The following is a 21189-nucleotide window of genomic DNA, read 5'->3' on the forward strand; positions in this document are numbered from 1 at the left end:
TACTGTGATATTTTGGATGCGCCCATTACTTCCATCATTAACAACGTATTGTTAGTCATTTCTCTTAATAAGTACATCTGTGCACGTTAGTATGACCATAAGTAATAAAAATACCTTCATTTCCACTCCACCCAGTGAGGTATTGGTAGAGCTGTAAGAGATCATCTCCATAAGCATGATGAACAGCTGCACCAATTCTTAGGTACCATTTTTTTTGCCACCTCTCTACAGTTAGACATTGTTTGCCTATGTGATCTCTTCGAATCCACAGCCTGTTGAACTCCAGTCTCAATACACAACAAGATGTGCAGGGTGATTACTGACTTCAAGATGAAGGGAAAAAGTGAAACAAAATAATTTACTACTTTGGACTATCCAGCTGAATCACAATAGTGATCCGCACATCTGAAGATAAGCATTTCAAATCATTTTAATTCCATGAGTCTGAATGAATGTTCCTCCCACTACTAGTTCTCACTTTTTTCCTCTAACCTACCCTTACTTTTAATGTTTTTTTCTGGTCTGCTATAAGTAGATTTAACTACATGGAAATGGAATTTTACTTACTCCTGAGAATTCTGATGATTTGTTAGTTGAGATGGTTTCATACGCTGTATTAATGTGCTTGTCATTACAGACTATAGGATAAAAGCATGTTTTCTTTTTTATTTAAAAGTTCTTTCTCAATGTAGACACAGATTCCCAGGCAATGCCTGCAAGGATTACAATTGCTTGTATATTTTCTCTTTTTTGGGGTACCTGTTCTTTCTCTCATTTCATTCTATGCCACTTATTTTTAATTGAGTATAATCACTTCTCACCAGGATGCTTCCTTTTATTCTAGAAAGTTGCCTCTAAATTCTTCAAATATTCAAAAGCCACTAAACATTTACTAATACAGTGGGATTCATTGTTTGGAATGTCTCTAAAACAATGCATGTTCTATGCAACAAATCAAAATATGCATACCACTGTCTCTGTATTTCCAAAGCTGTTTCTGATTACTGATAGAAATTCCCCTGTTCTTCATTAAAGGCTGAGATTCTTTTAAAATGCTTATTTACGGCTGCCTGGTCCACAGGGGCAGACTGTGGATTTAATCGCCTACAGCACCAAATCTCTTTTAACATTTGGCCAACTGAGCATTAGGTAACTTGTTGGCTGGGGGTGCCACATTCCTACTCAGTGCATAGATAAGGTAGCCACAATCCAGTATGCTTCATTTACTTTCAAGTGTTATTAACACTAATGAGCATTACATCCACACATGAAGAAAAGATACAGAATGAAGTGAGTCCTTCTCAGACTCATTAAGCTTGGCATTGTTTTATTCGGGGGACAAGTCTCTAATTTTAGAATGTTCTTTAAAGACAGATGAAAAAATACACTGTAATTAATAGAAAGTATTGCTTCCTTTGTTTAATAGACAGCATGTATTCAGAGACAGCTGTAAGTTTTAAAAGATATTTCCTGTACTATAATAGATAGTAAAAGGAGAATATAATTAACTGTACTAAAATAGAAAGTAATTCATTAAAAAAAAAAAGAAAGAAAGAAAGTAATTCATTAAATTACAATGAATTTTATTTTTCCCCAAAAGAAGTAAAACAGGCAGGTGTCCATATTAATTTCATATCTTCTTTTGTGACTGTGATCTACTTCAGAAGGTTCTCATTTAAGTTTAATTTTTATCACATGATTAACATGGTTATTTACTGTATGTGTTTCATGGTTATTTACTGTATGTGTTTATATGCTTTTAGCTCTGCATTCACACTATGAAATTTTTTTTTAAAGTCTTTCCTCCTGGAAATGTCAGTTTCTTTTCTTTTTCTTTTCTTTTTTTTTTTTTTTTTTACCTTAAATCTAGAGTATGTTTTCAAGGTCTCTTCTAAAATGATAACCTTCATATGAGTCACAGGAGTTTAAGAACATCTCTGGATTAGTCTGGCTTCAGTGAGGTTAAAGGCAGCAACAGTATGCCCACAAAAAGATACGATAAGCAGTTATAATGGGTATCACTCAACACAACACCAAATATAAATCAAAACTAACAAATGCCCTCCCCCACAAATCCTCTCAAGTTAAGTTCCTCGAATTTAATTATTATAGCAAATGGTAATATAACAAGAGTGTCTACTGTCAGGGAAAAAATTTTTGAGACAGATGTGAACCATACAAAGCATATGTAAAACACGTGTGATCCAGAGCAAGGTCATAGGACCCATTGAAAGAACACATGTGGAATACATGAACCACATGTGGACACATGTTGCAAAATCATATGTTTCTGTTTATTGCCAAGGCTCATATCATATTCTAAAGAAATCAGGGGCTCTTAAATAAACTTTGTACTTCTTAAAGTAAATGGATACCTTTTTGTTTAAAATCCACTGGTGGAGGCAGACAAGGGCCCTCAAATCTAATACTGGGCTTGAAAGTACTCAAAACCCTATTTCACTCCTGTTTTCCTATCCCAGGGTGATTCAGCTGATTATTCTAAGGGAATAAAGATTTCTCCCTTGCCCACAGCTAATTCCTTGAGGATGCCATAGCTTATCATGAAACCTAAGCAAACAGAGCTTTAGTGTGTGAATTAGGAGCAACTGTGGCTTCAATGGGCTTTTTATTTCCTAAAACTCAAATTAGCAAGACACTGATGCCTTATCTTGTGTATCTGGAATAAAATTAAAATCTCCCATACTTATAGAAAATCATTGAAATGTAAAAATCTAATGAGAATATTTACTTTATATTTTCTGGCAATAAGATATTTATAGAACTTTAAATGCTTAATAAAGATGTATATACATGGAAATAGGCACAAATATGTTACAGTCCTTTGCCCTTATTTTCCAGGACATAGTGACAGTAACAGTGCCTTATACATAGGTATTAATTTAATTAGAATTTAAACCCTTTAGAAATGTAGTACACCTAGAATTAGGGAAGGCAACTACATGTTATTTGTAGAAAGAAGCAAAGGTATAATTAAAAAATGAAGGGAGTAAAAATTTGGCTCTCATAGCTGTGAAACTTGTGACTTCAAACAAATAATACATGTTTCTTGAGTCTTCGGTTTTTGCATAAAGAAACCTTCCCAACTTAATAGGTTTGTAAATTTCATGAACTATTATATGTGAAATCCTATTGTAAACAGAAATGCATTACGTGTACATGTGTTAGTTCTTTCCATTCACAATTTACACATGAGAAACACTGAGATTCAGAAAGGTAAGTCAATTGTCACATGACCAATAATTAGTAAGACTAAAATGAAAAGATAGATATTTTTGCTTAAGGTTCCTCCATCATCTTCCAAAAGGTGAAATGAACAGAGTATGTTTCTCCTTAACGGGACATTCATTCTGACCCTAACTCAACAGACACATATTGATGACACATATAATCATTGTTATAATAATGGCACATTCACATTTATAGGATTTTACATTTTCCAATGTAAAGCATGATCCAAGAAGCATTTGTGTCTCCCACTTTCTATGGCAGGTAAGCAGGTAAATTGCCTCCTTTCTATAGATTAGTAAACTAAGGTTGTGAGGACATGATGAATAGGTTGCTTAAATTCATATATTAAGAAGCCAAACTAATAATCTAATTGGACAGATGAAAGTCTAAGTCCAGTAATTATTTGCTACTAAATTAAAATACTTCAATATATGACTTCAGGCTCTCGATATCATGTATCTGAATACCCATATCCAGAAAAATATTTCTAATGATGCCATTCTTCAAAATGAGGGTATGATGGAAGAAAAGCACGACATTAGGGGTAAAAAAACTTTAGCACTGAAAGGAATGGGAAGACTTTCCTTTGTTACTGTTCTCAACAAAGTGCAGTAAGACTATCCAGCACTTCCTGGGAAGATAGAGTCCAAGCTATTTACTATGAATGTATCTCTCATCTATTGTTTCTTGTTCCTTTTGAAAGTATCCTTCTGTTATATCTCAAGTTTTTAAACTATTTTTCTTAGAGATACACTTTTTTGACCAAAATTTATTTGTTAGTATGACTTCCCCCTTTAAACCTGGCTCACTGCCATTCATACTCCAAGACAAAATTTTAATATCGTTTTTGTAAATCCTTCTTGGACTGTCCTAGACAGAGTTAGTTCCATCTTTTCCTTATACTTGTCACATTCTGTTACAATTTATCTATTAGCAAGTTTGTCTTTTATCTCTACTAATCAGAAAATACCTCAAGAGCAGAATCATTATTTTTATAACTTTGTACCCATTGTGCTTCCTAAATTACCTAAAATGGTAATCATGGGACCCCTGGTTGGTCCAGTTTGTACAGCATGATACTCTTGATCTCAGAGGCAAGAGTTTGAGCCCCACGTTGGAGGTAGAGTTTACTTAAAATAAAAAAAAAATAAAATGATAATTAGGAGGAAGTATACAATGAAGAATGAACAAATCTTATGTTGTTACTTTTCCTTTTGGTATTAGTTGACTTAGAAGCTCACAAGCTCAGTTCAGGTGCTAGGTAGGGACTAGCCCCATAAAGTACTAAACGACTTCCACCCTAAAAGAAAATAATTCAAATAACCAAGCTGCTAGATATTTGTTCATTCCTCTTAGGTTATCTATTTATGAAACATCTCTTTAAATGAGTAGTTAGAAAAGTTGTCTGACTCTTCTTTTAGATGATTATATGTTACACATGATATAATCTTCATGAGGCACTCTCCCTGCCCGCCACCATGATACTGGAAAGAATATTGATGCCAGGCTAACGTAGAGAATTATAGACAGTATCACTGCATTGGGTCTGGAATTATTTTTCTGGACTTTGACAATAGATTATGTACACACTTTTATCATACCCTGCATCTCCATTGGAAATACACAAAAAGAGTAATATTTTGTCGTTTCAATTTGCCACAACCCATTGACATTCCTCTATTAGAGATGTGGAGCTGGAAATGTGAGTCTCACCCCTTTCGTCTCATCTTAATGAGCCATGAGGAATGAGAACCACTCAGCATTTTGGCTGTATGCTTCCTACCATGTGTAAGGCAGACACTGTGTCAGCCAGTCTTCCAAAGGGTACGCTGATCTTGCATGCTTTCACATTTGATCAATGCAAATTTGACAGTCTGCTACACAGTTTCTTCCAAAGTTGGGTCTTACACCTTCAAACAGAAATTAAGTTTCCACCTCAATTTGAACTGATTGCTCGATTCCACTTCTCCCACCTAAACATCTCCCTGTAATAGTCCATGTTCCTCCACATGACCACAAATATGACAAATATATTTTAAAACCCCCTTTTGTGCACAAGAGGAAGTATAAGCTACTTTTGCATACAGGCATGGTTTATTCAGTCTAGACCCACCCTACCTCCTTACACTTACCTTTAGCTATTTTTTTTCCTGTCCCCTCTTACTCACTGTTATTTTCCAACCACATGAAGTTCTTACGGTTTTTGAAATATGATTTCTACTTGATTATCTTGGCTTGTCCTATCTCTACCTCTGCCTGTAATAATCCTCACTGATCCTTCAATACTTAACTGAAATATCATCTATTTTGGGAATCTCTTTCTTTTTGTGTACTACTTCTATGGGAGAAACTGTCACATTGTAGAACAATTATTTGCTTATGTATCCTATTTTGCATTAGACTGGAGAATTTCTCAAGGTGAGGAATTATATCATATGCAAATTTCATATACTTTTTTATGTATCCAGTGATTAAATAGTATATGGTAAGAGCTTGAAAGATTAAAGGAAGCCATGCAGGGAAGGAATGGTCGATCCTCTATGAAAAGGAAGAGTTATTGTACCCATCCCAAAATATGCTTTGCATGACAATTAGCAATTTGTCATTCTTAATCCCCCCAAAATTCATTTTTAGTTAAGGATGCCCCTGAAGATAAAGGCTATATCATGGATTCTAAATAAATCAATTTAGATTTTTTTTTAGAGCATTGTGTTTGGGGAAGAGGGGATTCAGGTACAGAATGATCCTTAACTTTTGTTTCTTTATAATATGGTCAACCTCCCAATACTGGACCAACTATTAAAAGCAAGTGATACTTGCACTTATCTTTTTTCTTTGTGTATATCATTATCAAAGACAATTTGCCACTGAATTTTGGTTTCCTTTAATAAGCAAGGGCCCATGAACCCATCTTGGGATGATATCAGCCAAACATACCATAATTTGCATCACATCTAATAAAATATGAAACTGTATCACATATCCAATAAAATACATAAAAACTGTCTACAATCTACAAGGTGCCCTGAAAAATAGTGACTCACTGAAAAGCTGTGAGATCCTAATTAGTAAGGGAAAATCCTGAAGAGCATTCATGTATAATCAGAGCTTTATTTTTGTTATAGTTTTCTGATGATCTTAATGCTAAGAAGAGTGTGCATGTTAAGAAGTTTTGATCTCTGAGCAACTTTCAAAGGTAGGACTGTTTTCCAAAACAGATAGGATAGGACAGTACAGTCTCCATACTCTGTGTTATACCTTAAGAGAACTTTCCACTGTGCCCCTAGTGTACACACACACACACACACACACACACACACATACACGCTCATTAAGACATTCCTCTTATTCTGAAAGTCACTCAGAGGTTTTAATCTAAGCCAAATAGTGTAAGTGCATTTTTTAAAATCTCAAAGGCCCAGGGAAGAAGTGACATTTAGCCTCTGAAAGAATGAATGAATTTATGTTCCAGAGACAGTTTTGCTAGGAGAAGGGCCAAGAAAGTGTGTTATAGAGATGAGGAAAGGGCAAGTGAGAAGTAACCCTACGCACTTCTGTGTAGATCAAGTAACACTTCACCTTTGTCAGTTTTGCCATTGGCAGAAGCAGCCTCTCCTCTGTCTAAAACTATCAAACCTGAGAATTAATGAGAGCACGGACAACATCACAGTCAAAAGGTTTTTTTTTTTCCTAAATCTTCCCAGCAGGAAGCTAGGAGGTAATAATTTTAATACTAGTCCCCCAGGTGTCACAGAATTGAAGCTTCCTTCAATGTGTGATTCTTCCTCCTCTGGTGACTAACTGCTCCTTTCTTGGACTCACAACAAATTCTATATGGGCCTTCCATTGCTAACAAACTGAGGCATTTTTTAATGATAAAAAATCCCGTTTAAATATTTGTCTGTTGAACCCCATACCATGCCCCAGTACGATAGCATTTCCATTTTAAGTCAAGCAAGTATTGCTGGCATGTGAGAAAAGTTGTATTTTCATGATGACCTATAAAACAATTTACTGTGAGTCATCATGGGATACAGGGCAAAGATCATGGAAGAATTATTTATTATAGGGGTAATATATTGGTTTTAATTTTTGTTCTGATTGTGGTTCTCTGATAGGACACTTTACTGAAGCACATCTAAGAATGCCTATGCTAAGGTTTTTATTTAGTATCTTTTCATTAGTAGAGTATAAGTATAAATAAGTATTTACTTATTAACAATTTTACAAAGATAAGTGAACATGGGAACACACTGTTTTAAAACAATTTGTGGCAGAAAAAGTTGTGCTTACTCTGTTCAAGGAGCTTAATCCATTTGGTCTATCTATCTCAAAAGAAAATGTATGTTTTAGGGTATTTTGAAACTGTGTCCAGACATTCCCTTGTGTATTTTTTTATATTTTCCTTCAAAACTATATATAAAAATCATTGTATGTTTTAATTTCTTTAGAACTTTTTTGTGATAAAATACCAAAGACTTTTAAAACAACTCTGAACTCCTTTTTTCTTTCACTCACTCACTCACACACACACAATTGATAGTATAAACGTATTGATTTTGAGATCTAGTCTATTATAAATCAAAGCGCACTGAATTGTGTAGAAAAAGCTGCATGTGCACCTAACCATGCCTCAAATAGGAGACATTCTTTTTCCCAAAGCCTTCTGCATTATATCGTGAGATAAATAAACAAAACATTTAAGTCACTTAGACCATATTTTGTCTCCTATCTATATTTTGCATATATTCTTTCATCATGTATTCCTAAAACTAGGAAGTACTCGATTATGAAGGTGCTGCTTAATTTAGTGGCATTGCCTTTTAATAACCTGTAGTCTTTTCAAAAGGATTTTCATTGGCTCAAAAATTAAAATTGAGGTTTGTTCTCTCAGAACATACTGGAGTATCTCTGATGCTTGTGTGCATACCTGAACCTTTATAACGTCAAGAGGATGTGCACATAAGCAATAGCCAAGAAGCTTTATCTTGATGCTATTATGGCTTTGTTTGAAAGCATTCTCACATGAGAGATTGTAAGAATTATTTCCAGCACAGTGCATGGGAATTAGGCACATAATTCTGACTACAATAGTGGGAGTGGTGAGTTTAATTCCACCCACACATCCTTATTAGCTGAAAGCATCATTTCCAAACTGCAAGACTTCAAAATCCTGGTTCCAGCAGCAATGCTGTCTGCCAGCATCCCATAAAGCTTTATTTCCCCAAGGTTTCCACAATATGACATATTTGGATCATGTTCAGTTCCTACCTTCCCCTGTGTGCATTCATTTCGTGTATTTTTATTGTTCTCTTAATTATCTGCACATAGATATTAATTCCAGAATGTACAAATAGGCTCCATTGTGATTTCTCCACCACACTTTATATGATAACATCACTTATGAATGCTATTTACAAGTTTCCAGGCAGACGTGTGGTTGATCTAAATTTGCGGGACAGCAGCATTCAGATATCTGCTTTCAATTTATGTGCATGTTTTCCCCTGTTATTTTCCCTTTTTTTATGGCTGTATTAATTGTTACCAGAAGTCTCTATGAAATGAATGAGCAAACCAACAATGGAATGTAGCAGATTAGAAATTATTGTTTTGCCCCATCTGTGAAACGTGTCAATGCAGCCTAATCCTTATGTCTTAGGAACATTCATGGAATGTTACACCACTTGATTCTCAGCATGTGGGCACTAGCTGACCAACAAGACATGAACTGTCCTAAAGTTGATGCTTTTATCGACCCATTTGACACTTATGATACTTGCAGAAATGATGAAGCGAAAACGAACCCATCACTAAGGGAAACAGGACATGTGGGAATTGGTATGTTGCAGCTCACTAAGTCTTAAGGCATTAAGGCTAAGGATTAATCCAGAGTCTGTGGCTGGCATCAAAGCTATAGACTAGCAGCATGCCTCAGTGAGTTAAGCAGCAGAATGGGGAGCAAAGGGCCCTGTGGTCTAATCCCCAAGTATCGACTTACTATTTGGTCAGGTTTATTTCTGTAAATGTCTTTTGATACAATGCAATATATTCTTCCTTTTAAAAAGAAGGCTTTAAAAAAGTATAAATAAAATTAATAATTACGTAAAACATTGTTTAAAAGGATATGAATAAAACCATAATTTGTAAACATGTAACTCTTGTGAATCTAGGCCAGAAGACTCTAGCCAAATTACTGTGGGATGGACACTGAGGATTTGAATAATCCATTAAAGAATATGTCATGGGTCTTTAGATTGAGATTAAAGTGTAATGTGATCTAGTCAATCAACAAATAACAGGACAAGAAAATGCCGCCAACCCCTTCCCAGTGCAATATTATTGCTGCTGTCACCTCTGTAAACAGTTCAGATGGACACATAACTTCCATTGACCTAGAAAATAGAAGTAATAACCGGTCCTTTCTCTCTCCCTCTTTCTGTCTCTCTCTCTTTTTTACACTTTACCAGTTGTTCTCATAGACTCCACACAATCCAATTTAGTCAGAGTCTTCAGAGGTGTGGTCCAGCCATAAGTATTTCTAAAAACTCCCCACTTGGGACACTTGGGAGGCTCAGTCAGTTAAGCGTCTGCTTTCGGCTCAGGTCATGATTCCAGAGTCCTGGGATAGATTCCCGCATTGAGATCCCTCATCAGTAGGGCGTTTGCTTCTCCCTCTACCCCTCCCCTCTACTCATGATCTCTCTCTCTCTCTCAAAAATAAATAAAATAAAATATTTTTTAAAATAAAAATAAATAATTAAAAACACCCCAAGTGACACAAATGAGTATCCAATATTGAGATCATTTTAGAAGCACTAATCAACAACTTAGTGTAAATAGCAGTACAAAGTATGGTGTGAGTGTATATGTATCTATGACCAATTCCCAGAGTAGATTACTAGCTCCCAAATAATAACTTATCCCATAGTAATATTAAACAGCCACTGCCAACTCCTTAGTAAGAATGCTATGCTTGACTTGCTTTGTTTTTTGTTTTTTGGTTTTGGCCTTCTTTCCTTCTTTCTCCTTTTCTTTCTAGACCAAATCAGAGATAGAATCCTTTATACTTTAAAAAAAAAAATTTAAAAAGCCAGCTTGATTGACAATGCTATGCTGACATGTACATTTATTTGACAGGGAAATGTTTCTGCATCATGTTACTAAGTGACAAAAGGTTGTCAGCATGGGACAACCTCCTTTTGTCCCTTCATGGGATACAACCCTCAATACCCATCTATATCAATTGCTGTTTTCATTCACTCTTAAAAGGAAGAGTCCTTTCTTTCCTGCCTCTGTCCATACAGGTTAATAGAGGGTTGCATTCACTCAGAACACAAAATAAATGTATGTAACACAGCAAGCAGAAGTAAATGATGGCTGCTAGTCTTTATCCTCATGCACATTCCAACAAGCATTCACTTAAGAAATATTTAAGAAATATTTCCTAAGTGCACATTATGTGCATAAGACAAGATCATGTTGAATTCCTTTAAGTGGCTCCATAACTTTGTACTTAGTTATTCTGGGTCCATGGAAAATAGATGGCAAGACAGGATTAGACTTACAGGCTATTAATTAATTAGCATGAAAAGGTAAGGAGAACCTTCAGATTATGATTTGAATCTGATACCCATAGAAAGAGAGAAATGAAAGGAAGATTGCATAGAAAAGTCTCAGACTACATCACAGTTCCAAGAAAAGTTTGTCGAGGCCAATGGGCCTACCTTCAGCCAAAGTCACCTGTTGGAGCAATCTTCCATTCCACAGGAATGGCTTGCTCTGCTGTCCGCAGCAGGCTCTGTCCTGGGCTGAGAGCAACCTGCAGAAAGTGAGGCAGTAGCTGGAGCCACCAGCCAATTTCACTCTTTCTAGTAGGAGATCTGAGGATCATGTTTTCAAAGCTACCCCACTCCATCCTTTGTGATACACACATTTACTTCTGAATGATATTTAGGGGAACAGTTCTTCCATAGCTCCTATGGGCTTATCTTCCTGAAGAGAACCTTCAAAGTGAAAAATCAGGGGTGCCTGGGTGGTTCTGTCAGGAAAGCATCCAATTCTTGGTTTCAGCTCAGGTCATGATCTCAGGGTCCTGAGATCGAGCCCCACATTGGGCTTGGCGCTCAGCATAGAGTCTGCTTGTCCCTTTCCCTCGGTTCCTTCCCTCACTCTCTCTCTTTCACACATAAATAAATCAAAATAAATTAATAATTTCAAAAACTGGGAGGCTATGAGGTAAACAATAGCCCCTCTCTCTACAAATGGTCTCAGAGCCACAGCTGGTACTTGTCCTTGCCCATCTCTAGTATCAATTCTAAATACTCCCTACCTGATAAGATGGGCCAGATGTTACTTGAATGTGCTGAAGTTGTGCTGCTGGAAAGGAACTTTTATTTATTTTTTTTTTTTTTTATTGGTGTTCAATTTACTAACATGCAGAATAACACCCAGTGCCCGTCACCCATTCACTCCCACCCCCCGCCCTCCTCCCCTTCTACCACCCCTAGTTCGTTTCCCAGAGTTAGCAGTCTTTATGTTCTGTCTCCCTTTCTGATATTTCCCACACATTTCTTCTCCCTTCCCTTATTTTCCCTTTCACTATTATTTATATTCCCCAAATGAATGAGATAACACAGCTTGGCTGGCATATTTGTTGGTTCACCCCTTTGGGTGATGGGAGGAAGAGAGGGAGAGAGATAAGAGACTTGCACTTTGCTGTGTAAACAATCCTGTCTATGCTACTCTGGACTGTAATCAAGTGGCTCTGGGGGAGAGAAGAAAGGGGCCTCCAGAATTATTAGATTAGAATGCAAGCAAACGGTGTTTGAGCAATGCACAATCTCTAAATTCCAAGGCATACCTGCCATCCAATTACCCTTTATATAGATTTCTAGTAGTGTTTACTCAGAAAGCTCTGACTTTGCAAAAAGATGAAAATACTCATGGAGGCTTGTTTCCAACGATCACTTCAAAAGGTCTAGGCAGTGTGACTCAAACACTCATTCTAGAGGTTCTGAGTTCTTGTCAATTATACAGGTGTCAGGCCACTTCTCCTAAGCATGTTTGTTCACTATTAACAATGGGGCCAGGGAGTATATCATCTCAAGTATATCCTCTGGGTTTCACACTGGTTCCTTCTTGATTGCATTTTGTAGAAACAGTCCTAATTGTTTCTGCTGATCAAGATTGATTATCCCTACCATGACAGTGACTTCTCTTCACACCTGTTGGTCATCCCCTGGCATTACTGGGGACGTGTCTCATATGAAGTATACACTCTGATTTAATGTATATACTACATCATGGAGGATAGTATCCTGATCTTTCAGAGGTTGCCTCCAAGCTAGTGATTTGTTAGTGCCTTTAAAAGGCTACTCAACTACTCTCTGAAGCCAGATACATCTGGCTAGTGTACTATGTGATGTGACCAGTGGGTTCGAGTCATGGATCCAATCTGTACCTCCTTCACAGTCAAGGGAGTCTTCTGGGCAGATGGTATGTTGTATGGTGTTGACATTGAATAATTATGCTGGGTAGTTGTGCTGGGACTCTAAGGGCAGGAAAGTAAAATTCATACTTAAAGTACCTGTCCCTGTGAGAATGGACAGCTGGCCCTCTGGGGATGTGAGGGATTGTTTGCAGTCAACAGCAGCCTGTTGCATTTTTATAGGAACAGAACCATATCAAAGGTTCAGCATTGGCCATCACTCTTTCCATGCCTCTAGAGGCTTCTCTGGCAGTAAATATCAAGCACCACTAAAGTCCAATTCTAGAGTTTTTTTTCTTAACTCTTACTGGTACCTTCTAGCTAATTTTTGAAATCTCTCCAGTATATGATCTCTTTTCATTTTTATCAGACCCTGCATATCCCCAAGCAAGTTAACTGTAATTGGCACCTTTGAGTCAGGAAAGGAAGCAGAGGAAGCTACTGAAATGCCAAATGTTGCCCTGTGGAGTAGAGGTGTTTGCAGCATCTTCCAGAACAGGACAAGTGCTAGTTCTTGAGGAAAAAAAAATGAGATCTCTTTATAAATTTAGAGGGTTCAGGAATCTGCAGAGCCACTTCAGAGGTATACCTCCAGAAGTTACCATCCCTACTTTCAGGTTCAAAGGTGTTCAGGTCTTCCCTGGGGAGATTCAAATGTCTCCTGATTTCCTCTATCTCAGATCTTTGGTCTATTGCCCAGCTTTTACTGTGAGAAATAAACATATTTTTGTAGATTGCTGAAATAGTCTTTTACTCCTTGCTAATTGCCCTTGGTTTCTCCTTATTCCTCTGTAAGTAGTCAATACAGATTAACAGCAACCAGCAAGCAATTCTGCTCTATTTATAAGTATTGCTCCCATCATATATTACAAATTCCTAAATCAATCACAACTTCAAGGATATGTCCCTCCAATCGGATATTTTCCCAGGTCTTAAACAGGAAAATCTGTATTTAACTGGGTGGCCATCTTGTGTTAAAAATAGTCTATGGCCCAATTACCACTCAGCAAGATGTACTTTTCACCAGCATGGTAGAGAGTGAATTGATCTCAGATACTCATTGCCACCAGTTGTCTTGAACGACTCTAGTTACCATTCATATTGGCTTGAGTTCTCCAAGATACAAGACAAAATGGAATTAGTGATGAAAGTGAGTGGGGGGGTTGGGTGGTTGTTGGCGGAGAAGCAAAGAAAGGAGAGAGATTTTTGGGTTTATTATATAAATACAGATCTTGCATAAGAAAAGAATAATGGAATGAAGATTATTGCAGAGGAATGAAGTAAGTATAGCGTGGAGGGGGGAGAGAAAGAAAGAAAGAAGGGCACTGTTTAGCATCAATAATTTAATCTCATGAATCCTAATAAATTAAAAGTTGAGATGGAGAAAGTAGTTTGAAAATACAAAAATAACATTATAGTTTGTTTAAGGTTTTTTTTGGTCCTATAAATTGTTTATGTATAAAACTTTAGAATAAACTGTCTTTTTAAGATCCTTTACTGCAGGAATCAGGCTATATCTTTTGATAAATATATTTTCAGAGTAAAAAAAATATGGAAGCATTACCTTTAAATTTCTGATCTTAACAATAACATTTTGAGCAGCTATAAGTAGAATATATCCAATACTTCTGCTTTAAGGCAGAAAACGTGTGCCAATACTTTCATTACTCCAAATAACATAAATAAATTTAGATCACCACAGTGTAATGTGAATTAATTACCTGTGATCCAGAGAAGAGTATGAAAGTCTTTGAAAAACTAGTAATACCAGAAAATTCTCTTTATAAAAAACACACACATGCATATGTGTATATATGATGTTGTTAAGTAAAATTTCTATTTAAAATAAGAGCATTGATTCACGAAAACCTTGCAAAATATATATAATGTAAAGGTTTTATAAAAGGAAAGCCACAAAACCTTTTCAGTCCTAGAAAAAGACAGAACAGATGCAAAATTCAATAGTTTCAGGTATGTAAATGAAAACAGCCAAGCTAAAAGGGAAAAAAAAAAGGAAACCAGTTAAAAGTATCTTCTCAAACATTCTAGGGTGCCCTAGGATGAACCATTTAGAAATCCAAGATCAGAGCAGATCTCTGAATGTAGATCAAGTTTTATCAAAGCTGACTACTTGGTCTGCAAGTGGAACAAAAGACATAGTTTAACAAATGCAGAAATAATGAGGGTTTCAGATTTCTAACCGAGGCACCAAAAGATATACTTGAGTCTAAAATTTCAAAGCATGGGAGTTCACAACTGAAATGGTACCATTGCCACATAGAATTTCTGCATACCACAGGCAGGACCTGTAAAAGCAAAAAATTTCAGTCACATCCTTTTTGCATTTCTATAATAAGAAGAGGGTGCATGTTAAATCTAACCTATGAGAAATTTGCAAATTTCAGTCTTTATGTTGATTGACCAAAGAAGCCTGTTTATTCTGTAGAAAATTAAGCACATTACTCTCCTGCAGATTCTCAAGATGCTGAAGCTCAAAATACTGGCACCAGTCATCAGAGGACCATATTTCAAAGTTGCAAATTTGAACTTGTGTCTTGGGTGATGCTAACCCTTCACAAAATATGAAAATGTAAATAATGAATTAAATAAATAAAATATGCATTTTTTTTTCTTTATGAGATCCTAAAAGTAACTTCATTCTCTTCCTTGTTTATTCTCATTAGGAGCATGGCAAATGGAATGATATCTAGATCATCATGAATTCATATCCTTGATCTTCCATTTGTTAGCAAGGTGACTTGATCCATGTAAATCTCAGTTTACACATATTAAAACTGAGAATACTAATATTACCTCCCTTGCAGTGCTACTGTGAAATTAAAAGGTGATAATACGACTAATCTGTAGTGGCTTACTGGATGCTTAAAAAAACGTAATCTTTGTTATATTGTTGTCAGTGTCTTTACACTGAGAATGTAGTATTTAAAAATACACCTGAAACTAGTGTAACTGCATCTGTTAACTATACTTCAATTTTAAGATTATTTATTTATTTATTTGACAGAGCCAAGGAAAGCCAGAGAGCACAAGTGGGAGCAGGAATGCTAGAGGGAGAGGGAGAAGCAGGTTTCCAGCAGAGCAGAGAGCCCTAGGTGGGGTGGGGGGGGAGGTCCACCCCAGGACCTCCAGATCGCAGCCTAAGCTGAAGGCAGATGCTCAACCGACTGAGCCATCCAGGCACCTCTATGCTTCAATTTTAAAAGGGAGAGCATGAACATAGCAATGTGAATGTTCGGAGGATCACAAAATAATTTCTGCATTAAATAAATATACACTGTCAAAGATATTCCTTATATGCAGTTATCTCTTAATTGCTGAAAAGGCTGGGTTTTTTTTTAAGATTTAAAGCAATAATTGTTCAATACTAATGCAAATAAGAGCTAGTAAAACATGGATTTGAGGTCTGACTGGATGGAGGAGGTGAGTGCTAAAGGGACTTGGAATAACTAAGATAAGGTAGGCAGATTTCTTCTGACAGGGGAAGAAAACTTGATTTTCCTGACAAGAGATGTCCATTGGACTATAGAAAGGAGGGGATGGAAATATTCCAACTGATTAAAATTCACTAAAAACCTTTAACCACAAAACTGTAGATGTTAATCTTGAAATTGTACTGTCATTCAAAATATGCAGGATCAAATTTTAGGTGTGTCTCTTGAATATATTTGCCCTGTGGCTAGAAAACTTCAAAAATTTTTATGGGGCCAAACATAAAAGTTCTCTACTTCTTTAAGCGGGCTTGCAACTGAGATTGTCGGCTTGGATTTACTTGCAATTTTCCTTCTGGAAACTCCTTAGTGCAGTCACAGCAGCTCGCTTACACCCCAGTTCTCATTCCCACCCATAATATTTTATTGCTTTTGCTGCTCGGTCTCCCAGACAGTATTCCATGGGCACTTTACAGTAGCAGATAATTGAAGTTAAGTGTATTGTCACTGCGTCACATGGCCTATCAGCGTATCATTCTCCACTGCCAATGATGTCATCCCTGATTTTAAATATAAACACGCTGGATAATAAATCCCAGAATTCTATCTTTATAATTGACTTCATGGAACCACTTATGATAATAAAATTCTCAGTCTGTGTTTGGTGAGGATGACAGTAACCATTCTAGATATTTCAAATGGAAGGAGATTGAATACAGAAGAGATTTTTTTTTTTTAAGCAAAATCGATGACATTTCAAGATTCTAGAAAACTGCTGAGAGCTCGCAGATTTGCCACCAATGTTTGGGGAGCTGTGAGGTCACATGAACCACAAGAAACTTTTGGCAATGGACACATCTGGCTCCAGACATGAGGCAGAAGGTTTGCAAGAAAACTACTGGAGATTGCAACAATTTTGTGCCTGATAAAGCCCATGTTTTGCTCACTGCTACCGGAGGAATTCTAATAAGGCTTCGGTCACCTTCCTCCTTCTAATTCTTACATTAGTGTCTCTAATTTTCAGACTCTAAACCTGACCCTCTTCTTACAGATTATAGGAAAAACGTTTCTGGACTTCCAGCTGAGAGAGCATAGAAAGCGGGAAGGTAGTATTGAGAAGCCTCCGACAACCTCATCTTCAATTGTAGTGTATAATTTCTAGTGTGATGTAGTTACTCATGGGGTGAATGAAGACTTGCTCTTTATGACAGATCTGTATGGCATTAAGAAAAATTAGGATCTTCTCCCAGCCTTAGGTTTCCAAGTAGCACTTAATGTATCTAAACAACAAAAATTCAGTTCTTTCCTTTTTTTAGGAAGATACCTTGAATTACAGAATGGGGGATGCCTGGGTGGCTCACTGGTTGAGCATCTGCCTCTGGCTCAAGGCATGATCCTGAGAGTCCCACATCTAGCTCCCTGCAAGGAGCCTGCTTCTCCATCTGCCTATGTCTCTGCCTCTGTCTGTCTCTCATGAATAAATATATAAATCTTTAAAAAAAAAAAGAATTACAGAATGAAAACATACTGGAAAGGTAAGATAGTGGAAGCACACAGATTGTTGAAAAGACTATTTTCTAGATTCTGGGGGGCGGGGGGAGATGATGAAGGTTAAATTAAATGAAATGACAACAGAGTTCAAAAGAAGGAATAGATAGAAGAGGCATTTTAACATAAAATTAACTTGAATTGGTGAGTAACTGAATGAGGGGAACCTTGGTTCCTCTCTTTTCCTATACCACCTTCTCCTTTTCCAAACCTACCCGCCATTTAATTGATTACTGTTTGGCTAAATTGTCTTCCTGTTTCTCAAACACATTCCATGTATATTTTTATACAGCCACTGTCAATGTAGACTCTCTCATCATTTCCCACAAGGATAACTGAGACAGGTCCTAACAAAACAAACAAGCAAACAAATTACTCTTCTAAACAAAATCATTCAACAATTCCACATGATCTAAAGGAAAAATTCCAAACTCCTTCATAGAATCAGATACATACTTGATATGTTTATCAGAGCAGGAGTCTGGCTTCTTCAAGTAGTGGGTATCATTTTTCCCCCCTTTTTAGAGCAAACTTCTCCTAAATTCCATATAATTGTGGTAAATATTGCCAATTATGGTGTGGTAGGGTAAGTTTGCTATGTAAGAAATGGAGCCAATCATATTACTTCCCTGCTTGGCCTCAGAGATATATCTAGATATTGGCATATGGCCCAACTAGAGCCAATTAATGACCCTACCTAATGTTTTTTTAGTTGGAACTTCTGGGGAACACTCAGAGATTCAGAGATGGAATAGAGTGAACACCTGTGGTCTTGATCTTGACCGTATGGTAAAGCCATTCTGCAGTTTGAAAAGATAAAGCGAAAATACAAGAAACACTAGACAAGAAAGATGAAAATTCTGCCTGCAGTTCAGGCTGAATCTGTGTCCTTGTCTTTTTCAAGATTTGGACGAGAACAAAGTCTCATTATTTAAGATTGAATTAAAATTCTACATCATACTACCAAAAAGAATGAACAAATGAAACAAAGAAGGAAGGAAAGAAGGGAAGAGAAAGAAAACACATGCTTAATACTATTATGCAAAAGAACATTGGTGATGATACACCTGGGTGGCTCAGTGGTTGAGCATCTGCCTTTGCCTCAGGGCATGATCCCGGGGTCCTAGGATCTAGTCCCGTGTCAGGCTCCCCACAGGCCTGCTTCTCCCTCTGCCATTATCTCTGCCTCTCTCTGTGTGTTCTCATTAGTGAATAAATAAAATCTTAAAAAAAAAAAAAGAAAGAAACTTAGTGACCTGGATATGCAGTTTCATGTTTTTTTCCTGACTTCATGTATGCTGCCCCCTTTATCTGGACTGTTCTTTCTGTTCCCCTTATCCCTGTATCTGGATTCCTTCTACATTCCTATCAAAACTGTGTTCAAATCTCACCTTCCCACTTATTTTCCCTGACCTTTGTTTCTAAACAGATTTCCTATGTATATTTCCATCACAATCTTTACCGTATATATTATAACTTACACACACTTACATATGAATTCTCCATACCACTGGGAACCCTTTGAATGGAAGACTCATTTTTTTTTTTGTATCTTCAAGGAGACTATTTCAGCAAAGTTATTGCTCAAAACATGTTTGTTGAATAAATAAATGAATGACAGGAAGTAGAGTACTCCATGTCCATGGAAAAATATTATTTTTTCTCATTTATCCTAAGACAAAAATGTTATTATTTTCATGTATAAGTAGATATCTATTACATAATTCTTAATTTAGCAAAACATTAAATACTGAGTCAAAAAAAATAAACTAACATGAATGTGTGGCAGTGCATTTTCCAAGGTATCTAGACCACACTGTTTCTTCACTTCTGCCTCAATTTTTTTTTTTGCATATTGATATTCATAGAAAAAATCCTATAAGTGACTGACAATAAGAAATAATTACCAATGTGAATGGCAAAATTAAAGACCAAAAACTAATTCATAGCACCAACTAATAAGATTTGATTAATTCCATTTAGTTCAATTAAATGTTGGTCACATCACCCCAATAGCATGTACTGAAAATCTACTATAAGAAATACAATTTGTTAGGCACCATCACAGATACAAATATAAGAAGTTATCCATAAACAAATATTAATTTTAGTGAAGTGTGGAGAAATAATACACTTTCCAATCTATCTCAAAGTTCAGTTTCAGATACACTGACACTGCTAGATTAACATCGTGTTAAACAGATCATTAATAAACCCAACCAATAGTTGATCATGACTTCATGAGCTTTGAAATTATGCCTTCCATACTGCAATGCAGCCTATAAACAAATACAAAGTCTATACATATAAACATGGTGTTACAATTAATCTACAGACAAATCCATTTTATATCAGATTTGTGGCAAAGCAAATCGAGCAGTGACTTTTACACTAGTGTGTACTCATTCTGTAGCTGCCTCCCACTATTTTGGCAAGACTTTCAAATGTTTTCTTGCTCCATCATGTTCCAGCAAGAAAGCCAACAGCTGTGGCCAAGGCAGCAATTTTGGCAGTGGTAGTGCCCAGATGACAACCTCTGGAGTATTTCTCTCCAGCAGTAGCAGTGACATCTGGACCACTTTCCACACTTGAGTGTATCTTGGCTCAATTCCATTTTCTGTATACAGCTGTAGAGCCATGTCTAGTGCTATCTTCAAGTAGGGAAACAGTACTGTGAGACAAAGTTATCTTCTTACCCTCTGATTATAAGATTATTCACATTGTGTGTGTGTGGATGTGTAGTTGCTGTGTGTATGGGTATTTTGTGAGTAGGGTTAAAATCAGTCTGTTTAAAAAGGGAGGGCATTAAATACACTCCATGGCTTCAATGCACTATACCGAGTTATTTCTGTATATTTGGGGGTAATGTATGGACATGTTCATACACACAAGCACGATTTGAATCAGTTACTAAGACAATTCAGCATTTAAGAGACTTTGCCTATTGTAAGATGTGACTGCTTCCTTTATGAATCATTGGGTGCATAGGTAGTGTGTTCATCACTAAACCCTACATGCTTGGAGGAAGTAACATGTAAAAATGCAAATTATTTAAACATAGCATAATCACAAATGAGGAGTAATCTTACCATTGGAGAAAGGCATAAGAAATTCAAAAGAACTAGTAAACAAAACAGCACTTTAACACATCCATTATCTGAGAGCCTTGAAATGCATCATCTGTACTTCATTATGATGCCATTACTACTATCTATTAAGAATTGTCCTATCCACTTATTTAATTCTCACAACCCTGTGAAGTAGATATTATTCCCAATTTTATGGATAAGATAGATGAAGCTCAGGCAAATCAAAGGTCCAATAACTCATAAATGGTGAAGCTGGATTTCAAACCCTCATCTCTCTGTCTTCAAAAGTCACTATCTTTACCTCTGTTCCTCTCCTAGAGCATCTAGGATAGTAGCTTGCCAGTCATTGCATTTTCTGAAACAAGTC

The sequence above is a fragment of the Canis lupus genome, chromosome 29 (genome assembly GCF_003254725.2).
Source record: "Canis lupus dingo isolate Sandy chromosome 29, ASM325472v2, whole genome shotgun sequence".
Lineage (NCBI taxonomy): Eukaryota > Metazoa > Chordata > Mammalia > Carnivora > Canidae > Canis > Canis lupus.